Here is a 9,350-nt window from a genome sequence, read left to right as displayed (position 1 = left end):
TGCCTAACCCAGGCCATGGTCTTTGCAATTACTTGCTATGCATGAGACAGCTGGGCAATGACTAAGGATGACAGAATTGATACCTTCAAATTGTGGTGCTGGAGAAGAGTCTTGAACATATCATGGACTGCCAAGAAAACAAATAGGTCTGTCTTGGAAAGGGTGAAACCAAGTCTCTCCTTGGAGGCTAGGATGTTGAAGCTCTGTCTCACGTACTTTGGGCACATGGCCAGGAGATACCAGTCCTTGGAGAAGAACATCATGCTTAGAAGGATGGAGGGACAGAGCAGGAGAGAAAGGCCCCGGATGAGAGGGACTGATACAGTAATTGGAGTATTGGAGTATGTGTCAGAATTAGTGAGACTGGCTCAGGACAGGGCAGGGTTCAGAGCTGCAGTACATAGGGTCGCTATGGATCACAGGTAACTTGACGGCTCGTAACAACAACAGCGCCGGTGGTGTAGCCCATAGGGAGTTATACTGCTAACCCAAAGGCTGAACCTCTCTGGCAGTTCAAATATTCTAGATGCTCTGAGGAGAAAGATGGACAATCTGCTCTCATGCCATTTACACCCTTGGGAACCCACTGGAAGGTCAGCTAGGACACCATTCTTATTCAACAGTAATGAGAGTGGGAGAGAAAAAATCCACTTTGTATTTGAAGCTAATTGTTGTTCTTAGGTGCCACCAAGTCGAGTACAACTCATAGTGACCCTATGAACACAAGATCTGAACCTCGTTTTATCCTGTGCCATCCTCACACTTCCTGACATGCAAGAGTCCAGTGCAGCAGTCACGGTGTCAATTCACATCTGTTCTGCAGAAAAGAACTCCAGGAAGCAGTATGCTAATGAATAGGGAGTGACCGAAGGTTTTTGAATCTTGAATGTGATACCGCTTTGTCTTTTAAAATATGAGATATCCCGGAAATCCCAAAGAAAGGTGACACAACAGAATGTGGAAACTACAGAACAATCTCACTGATTTCACATGCAAGCAAGATTTTACTGAAGATTATCCAAAAACGACTGGAACAGCACATCAACAGAGAACTGCCAGAAGTCCAGGCTGGGTTTAGAAGGGGTCGTGGTACTAGAGATATTGTAGCTGATGTTAGATGGATCTTGGCTGAAAGCAGGGAATACCAGAGGAATGTCTATCTGTGTTTCATTTACTATGCAAAGGCATTTGACTGTGTAGATCATAACAAACTATGGCTGACTCTGAGAAGAATGGGAATCCCAGAACACTTGATCATTCTAATGTGAAACTTATACTTGGACCAGGAGGCAGTCATCAGAACAGAGCAAGGGAACACTGCATGGTTCAAAATTGGGAAGGGCGTACACCAGGGATGCGTCCTATCTCCATACCTTTTCAAACTATATGCAGAACAGATTATCCGGGAGGCTGCGCTCTATGAGGAGAAATGTGGGGTCAAGATTGGTGGACGATTTATCAACAATCTGCGTTATGCGGATGACACAACCCTGCTTGCTGAAACTGAGGAGGACCTGAAGCACCTGCTGCAGAGTGTCAAGGACCGCAGCCTACAATATGGATTGAGGCTCAATGTCAAGAAGACAAAGATTCTCACCACTGGACCAATTGGCAGCATCAGGATGGATGGTGAAGAGATTGAGATTGTACACAGCTTTAGTTTGCTTGGCTCCATAGTCAACAGTCTTGGCACCAGCAGCCAGGAAATTAGAAGGTGCATTGCCATGGGAAAGTCTGCTGTTAGGGACCTCTCCAAAGTACTGAAGAGCAATGGTGTCTCTCTGGAGACTAAGGTGCTTTTGATACAGGCCATGGTCCTTGCAATCACTTGTTATGCATCAGAGAGTTGGACAATGACTAGGGAGGATAGGAGAATTGATGCCTTTGAGCTGTGGTGCTGGAGAAGAAGAGTATTGAGAATACCATGGACTGCTAGGAAAACAAACAGATTTGTCCTGGAAAGGGTTAAACCGGGTGGCTCCTTGGAGGCAAGGATTCTGAGGCTCCGTCTAACATACTTTGGACATGTTGTGAGGAGAGACAGGTCCTTTCTGAAGTTTTGTCTGACATATTTTGGACATGTTGCAAGGAGGGACCGGTCCTTGGAGAGGGACATCATGCTTGGGAGGGTGGAGGGACAGCACAGGAGAGGAAGGCCCTATAAGAGGTGGATTGATTCAGTGTCTGGGATAATTGGGATGGGAGTGTCAGAGACAGTGCGATTGGCACAGGACAGAGCCGAGTTTAGGGCTGTTGTCCATAGGGTCGCTATGACTCGCAAGCGACTCGATGGCACATAACAACAACAACAACATCCCGGAAGGGGTCTTTGTTTTGTGTGAATGTCTGGGAATGTTTGATCTACCAGTCAACATCTAGGACAGATAAGAGATAATGCAATTGCCCCTGCAGGCATGTTCCTAAGACGTGTGTGTGTGTGTGTGTGTGTGTGTGTGTGTGTGTGTGTGTGTGTGTGTACCCTTGCCAGAATATTAAACTTGCTATTTGTCATCAGCAATTAGTCTCTCCACATCTTCATTTCAACCTGGTGCCTCCTTTTGGCAGAATTCTCCCGACATATCAGGGCTGAATCCCCGATAGTTGAGGGTCTTCCTGTCCTTCGCTGACCCCACCACTCTACCCAATATCAGTCATGTCCTTCTCCAAGGAATGACCCCTTCTAGCAACATGCCCAAAGAATGAGAGGCAAAACCTCATCATTCTTGCCTCCAAAGAGCAGCCCAGTGCACCCTCTCCTGGACATATCTGTTCATTCTCTTGGCCATCTATGATGTTCAGTGCTCTTCTCCAACAGTGCAGCTCAAAGGCATCAATTCTTTTTCTGTCATCATTATTCACTGTCCAGCTCTCAGATGCATAGTGAGTAATCAGAAAGACCATGGCCTGAATCAGATTTCCCTTAGTCCTCAAACTAACATCATCTTCAATGATTGGGAGAGGTCTTTAACTGCAAATTTTCCCAGTGCAATGCATCTCCTTATTTCCTGACTGCTGGTATCAAGGGTGGGTTGGAGGGAGACTCCTCAATAACTTGCATTATGCAGAAGACACAATCGTGCTTGCTGAAAGTGAGAAGACTTGAAAGCACTTGTTGCAGAAGATCAAGGAATGCAACCTTTGGTATGGATTGTATCTCAATACTAAAAAAACAAAGATTCTTACCACTGGACCAATAGACAGCATCATGACAGATGGAGAGGAGGTTGAAACTGTTAACAGCTTGATCTTGCTTGGGTCCACGATTAACATGCTAATGAGAAGGTGATTTACTCCACAAGATGAAAAGGGCAGTGTCCTCCTGATAAGAGTTAGAACCTCAGAAATCAGATAAGAGTAGCTACGAGTCAGAACTGACTTGAAGACAGTGTATTTGGGTTTTTTTGGTTTTAAAATCTGGCTTATTTTTAACACTTCACTTGTCGCAAGTGAACAAAAAGAAATTTGTGTGGATGTTTGGTAAATTTAAAACCTTAACAAGACATATGAGCATCCTTCTGAGTTGGGGGGAAGGGGAAGGAAAAGAGAAATGTGTGATTCACTGGGCCAAAGTCTCAAGAATTATGAAAACTGATATCTTTTAAATAAGATGGTAATAAACAACCTGATTTTACCTGGGAGTGAAGGTAGAACAGATTCACTATTCTTAAATTTTGAATTTGTAATAGGAAACATTCAATTTTCAATTAATGCATCTAATAAGACATTGGTTTGGCTCTTACATTGCCTAGTCACTTTAGTCATGCAGATATTTTGAGAGTTACAAACTGTTTGCAATACCAAGTTCTCCTTGTTGTTAAGGGCCATTGAGGAGAGAGTTGGTACTCAGCAAGAGTTGGTACTAAAAAAAAAGATGCCAATGTCCTTTTTTCTCTAAATATGATTGGTGAATTGTGCCTGTTGTTGTTATCTACTGTAGAGTGGGAACCAACACACAGCTGACCTTCTGGTGAATTTTCAGAGGCAGTTAATCACACCGAAGGAGCCTGCCCATCCTTCTCCCACAGAGAGACTGATAGCCTTGAACCGTGTGCCTTTGGGATTGCAGCACAGCTTCTCGCCAATACACCACCAGAGCTCCCTGACTTGTGCCCAGCTTAGAATTATCCCGACTTGAAAAAAATGTCTTGGTGCTCCTTAGAGGCAAAGCTGGTGAAACTTCATCTCACATACTTTGGGCATGTTGTCAGGAGGGGCCAGGCCTAGGGAAAAAACCATCATGTTGGGAAAGTGGAGTCAGGTAAAGAGAGGAAGGCCCTCAACAAGATGGATTTATAGAGTGACAATAAAAATGGGCTCAATTTTTTGCTTTTTAAAACATTAATTAATGATCACAACAAGGTCCTGTGGAAAATGGTTTGGGAAACTGAAATTGAAAATTATTTGAGGTCGTCTTTGGGTTATGAAAATAATCAAACAAGGCAATTAACTGTTGAAAATGAGACAAACTGAGAATTGTTGTTGTTACGTGCCATCAAGTCACTTGCGACTCATAGCGACCCTATGTACAACAGTCCTATACCCTGCTCTATCTGTGCCAATCTTATTGTGTCTGACACATCTTCCCCCATTACTCCAGTCACTGAATCAATCCATCTCGTCAAGGGTTTTCCTCTCTTGCACTGTCTCTCCACCCTCCCAAGCATGACATCCCTCTCTTAGGACTGGTCCCTCCTTTCAACATGTCCAAAATATGTCAGATGAAGCTTCAGAATCCTTGCCTCCAAGGAGCAGCCTGGTCTCACCCTCTTTAGAATGAACATGTTCATTCTCTTAGCAGTCCATGGTATATTCAATACTCTTCTCCAACACCACAGCTCAAAGACATCAATTCTCTTCAAATCCCTAATCATTGTCCAGTTCTCTGATGCATAGCAAGTAATTGCAAAGACCATGGCCTGGATTAGGCACACCTTAGTCTCCAGACTGACATCACTGCTCTTCAGTACTCCGGAGAGGTCTCTAACAGCAGACTTTCTCAACACAATACATCTTTTAATTTCCTGGGTGCCAAGAGCGTTGACTGTGGCGCAAAACAAACTAAAGCTGCTTACCATCTCAATTTCTTCACCAACCAGCACAATGCTGCCAATCAGCCCAGAGGTGAGAATCTTTGTTTTCTTGATGTTGAGCCTCAATCCATATTGAAGGTTGCAGTCCTTGACTTTCTGTAGAAAGTCTTTCAGATTCCCCTCAGTTTCAGCAAGCAGGGTTGTGTCATCCACATAAGGCACATTGTTGATGTGTCTTTGTCCAATCCTGATGCCACACTTAACTGAGAATTAAGTATTAAAAGTATTAGTGATGACTATGGTTCTGCCCACATTCCTCTTCCTATAGTCTAACTTCTTGGAGTATTTGCTGAGCACATACATTGAATAGGTATGGAGAACGGTGCCAGGTATCTTTCTAGATTATAAACCATGCAGAACCCCCCCTTGTCCTGTTCAAATGACTGTTTCTTGGCTCGTGTATAAGTTTGATGAAGCACAATCAGGTGGTTGGAATTCGAATTCTCTTCAGTGCCGAGAATCTGAACTGTATAAAGAAAGTGATATCAGGATTGAAGAAAAACTCATCAACAACTTGCTTCCTGCAGATGACACTACCTTGCTTGCTGAAAGAGAAAAGAACTCAAAGTACTTGTTGTAAAAGATCAGAGATTAAAGCCGTCAATGTGGATGACACCTTAACATAAAGAAAACAAACCCCTTCACAACTGAAACAAAAAGTAACATAATAGCGCTTGAAGGGATCAAGAATTTCCTTTTCCTTAGATCCACAATTAACACTTAGGAAAACAGCAGCCCAACCAAATGACATGTTGCTCTGGGCAAATCTGCTGTCAAAGATCTCTGTAAAATGCTAAAGAGCAAGGATGTACCTGACCAAGCCACCCACGTTATCTAGTGGTGCTATAAGATACCATGGGAGTTCTGGCAGCCGACTGGTGAAGAGTTGCGCTGCCAACCCAAAAAGGTACGCTGTTCGAATCCACCAGCTGCTTCACAAGAGAAAGATGGGGGGGGGTACCTCCTGGGCAATTCGTTGTTCTTGTTGTGGACCGTCAAGTTGGAATGATCCATAGCTGCCCCTCCAGCAAGTTTTCAGAGGTAGTAAATTGCATGGGAGGATGGCCCATCGTTCTCCTGCGGAGCAGCTGGTAGACTCAACCTGCGTGCCTTTGGGCTGGTAGCGCAATTCCTTACCACTAAGCCACCAGAGCTGGGGAGTCAGCTACGAGTCAGTTCCCACTTTAAGGTAACTAACAACAACAGCAATGAGGTGGTGGTGGTGGTGGTGGTGGTGATTGTGTACCATAGAGTCCGAACCGACTCATAGTTGACCTTTCAGGGGGTTTTCAGAGGCAGTTAATGGCAGAGGAGGATAGTGCCCATCCTTCTCCTGCAAAGCTGCTGGTGGCCTTGAACCACGTGCCTTTGGGATTGCAGCTCAGCTCCTTGCCCCTAGGCCACCAGAGTTGCCAGCAACAGCAATGAGGTAGACACACAGAATTTTATTCTCTTACAGTTTAGAACGCGATTTGTTGAAACTAGAGGTACCAGTTCTAAGGGAATTCTTTCTCTCTGTGTCACTTCTGGAGGAAGGTCCTCTTTTCTTTCCGTTTTTGTGGGTCAGGTGTTCTTTAGAGAAGTCTCCACGTGTGCTGGCCTTTCTTGATGTCAAGGAGCTTCTTAGCACGTGGGCCTGATTCCAAAGGGATGTACTCCACTCCTGGCGACTCATTCTCAGTGGTCTAAGATGCCCTCTTTCAACTGCTTTTCCTTCCCTTTTATTAAGATAGGCCCCAGAGAAATTTCCCTTACATCAGTTCAGGACTGTGATAGGATTAACTTCTTCTTGTTTTTAGATGCTGTGGAGTCAACTATGACTCACAACAGCCCTATGAACAATGGGTCTGAAATTGTCCTAACTTGTGTCATCCTTTAATCCTGTCACAACAGGATTACATTAAATTTGCTTTATCTGATTGTTGTTGACCATCACATAGTTTCAACATTATGTTATTATACACATATATTCTGGGTGGACACAATCCAATCTATGGCATCATGGCATTTTCAATTGCTTCATATGCATGGGAAAGGTGGCCAATGAATAAGGAAGACTGGATGTCTTTGAATTCTAGCTTTGACAAAGAATTTGCTTCTACCATGAACTGCCAAAAGAACAAACTGCTCTGTCTTATTAGATGTGCAGACAGACTGCTTCTTAGACGCAAGGATGGTGAGACTTTATTTTGTATGCTTTGAACAAGGATCAGGAGCGGACAGTCGTGTTTTCTCAAAAAAGTTGAACATAGAAACTCCATATGACCCCCTATTCTAGTACTAAGAATATACCCCAAGGAAATTAGAACTAAGACACAAACATAGATTTGTACACCAATGTTCATAGTAGTATTATTCACCATCATAAGAACATGGAAACAGCCCAGATGTCCAACCACAACTGAATGGATTGAGAAGTTGTGTTACATTCACACAGTGGAATACTATGCAACACTCAGGAGCAATGATTTCGAAAAAGACTACATAAGTTGGAAGACGCTGGAGAGCATTATGCTGAGGGAACTAATGCAGTCTTATAGGGACAAATACTGCATAAGAGCATTATTGTAAAAATAGAAGGATAACTAGTAAAACACGTATGGGAACTCATGGGGAGAGGGGAAAGCAGAGGGGTGAGGATGGGTAGGGATGAAACTACAGGATTGCACAGTTTGGTGGGTGAAGGGAAGGGGGCAAGGAAACAGGAAGGATCCAGGTGAAAAGACAGGGTAATAATGAGCAAGGTCCAATGGTGATGAATTTTATAAAACATAATACCTGGGAATGACTGTATCAAACACAACATGACCAATGAGTGAGTTTTTCTTTTGCTTTTCAAGGAGAGAAGCAAATGCGGGGGGAGGGGGGAGGGGTTTGTGCGGGGAGAAGGGTGCAACAATGAATGAATGGAATCCCAAAATCTCTGTAGATGTTCATTGAAATGAAAAAGAAACAACCTAAATTAAAACACACACACACACACACACAAACACAACATGAAAGAAGAACAGTGTGAAAAACAACGCACACAAACTTTGTAAGCAAACCAAGAAGAAGAAAAAAGGGGCGGGGGGCTACTCCTTGGAGACGGACATCATGCTTGAAAAAGTACCTGGTCAGTAAAAGAGAGGAAGATACCCAAGAAGATGGATTTGACACAGTGATGGCAACAATGGGGCTTGAGCACAGCAGAGATGTGAGCAGGGTGGCAGGGTTGGACAGCATTTCCTTGGGGTCAGAATGAGTAGCAGAGGCCTAGACATGGCATCTAACAACAATAACAGTGCTTTTGAGGCAGGCTGAGGCCCAAGAAGACACAAGCTGAGTAAAACCAGGAATCCTGGTTAGCCTATTTGACCCCCAAGGAGCACCATTGAGTCTACACGGAAATTTAAGTCCCGCAATAAAGAACAGAAAACTGGTCCAGCAGCCGGTGGTTGGCTGCCCAGTAACCAAATGAGGGAATTTTAACTAACCTATGACCTTTCTCCCTGTATACCAAACTTACCTATAGCCCCTTTGTCCAAAAGGTTTTACTAACCAATCATAATGAAAGTAAAAACTGGCCAATAGAAAAGAGTCCCCAACCACTACCATGTAAGCCCGTGCATAGAGAAAGAATATTTTTGCCTTTGGGGAGCCTAATCCTTGAAAGGCTGTGATCTCTCTCTGACAGTAAAGTCTTCCTTGCTTCACCAAAAGAGCTTTGGTGAACAAGAGTAGTATTGTTCCTTGGCCTGGAGTCACTGGACAGGAGGTCGAATTTCTACAGCACTTTTATGGGGAGTCGCTGATCTCTGGCTATACAGACTGGTAGCTCTGGTGGCGGGAGCCCCGGTATGTTGCACTGCTAAAGGTGATACCACTTTGGGGATTTAAACACACTGGCAGCTCAGGTGGAGGTGGATAGGCAATCTAACTCCTCCAGTGTGATTTACGGACTCAGAAACCCAATGGAGAGGCATGCTTAAAGACAGCGAGTTGGAGGTCTTAGATGGGCCAAAATATGGGAGGTTGAAACACCCAGAGTACCTGAAGGAAGAGACCTCAGGATCCCCTTCCAAACCATCGTGCCCTTTAAATCTCAGTGCAGCTGTTTTGTTCTGCAAGGGTGGAGGGGGCGTGTAGAACCAGAGAGACCCTCCCCCTCTCCCGCAACCAACAGCATCGCTCCATGAAAACCAAGGCAATAAAATGAATGTAACTTCTAACACTTTAATAAAAACAAAGTCATGGTGACAGTTTACATATATCGACTTT

This window comes from Elephantulus edwardii, unplaced genomic scaffold (assembly GCF_000299155.1).
Source record: "Elephantulus edwardii isolate Elephantulus edwardi_28Jun2011 unplaced genomic scaffold, EleEdw1.0 scaffold00117, whole genome shotgun sequence".
NCBI classification, from domain to species: Eukaryota; Metazoa; Chordata; class Mammalia; order Macroscelidea; family Macroscelididae; genus Elephantulus; species Elephantulus edwardii.
The sequence above is the reverse complement of the archived record's forward strand: the minus strand, read 5'-3'. Positions refer to the sequence as shown.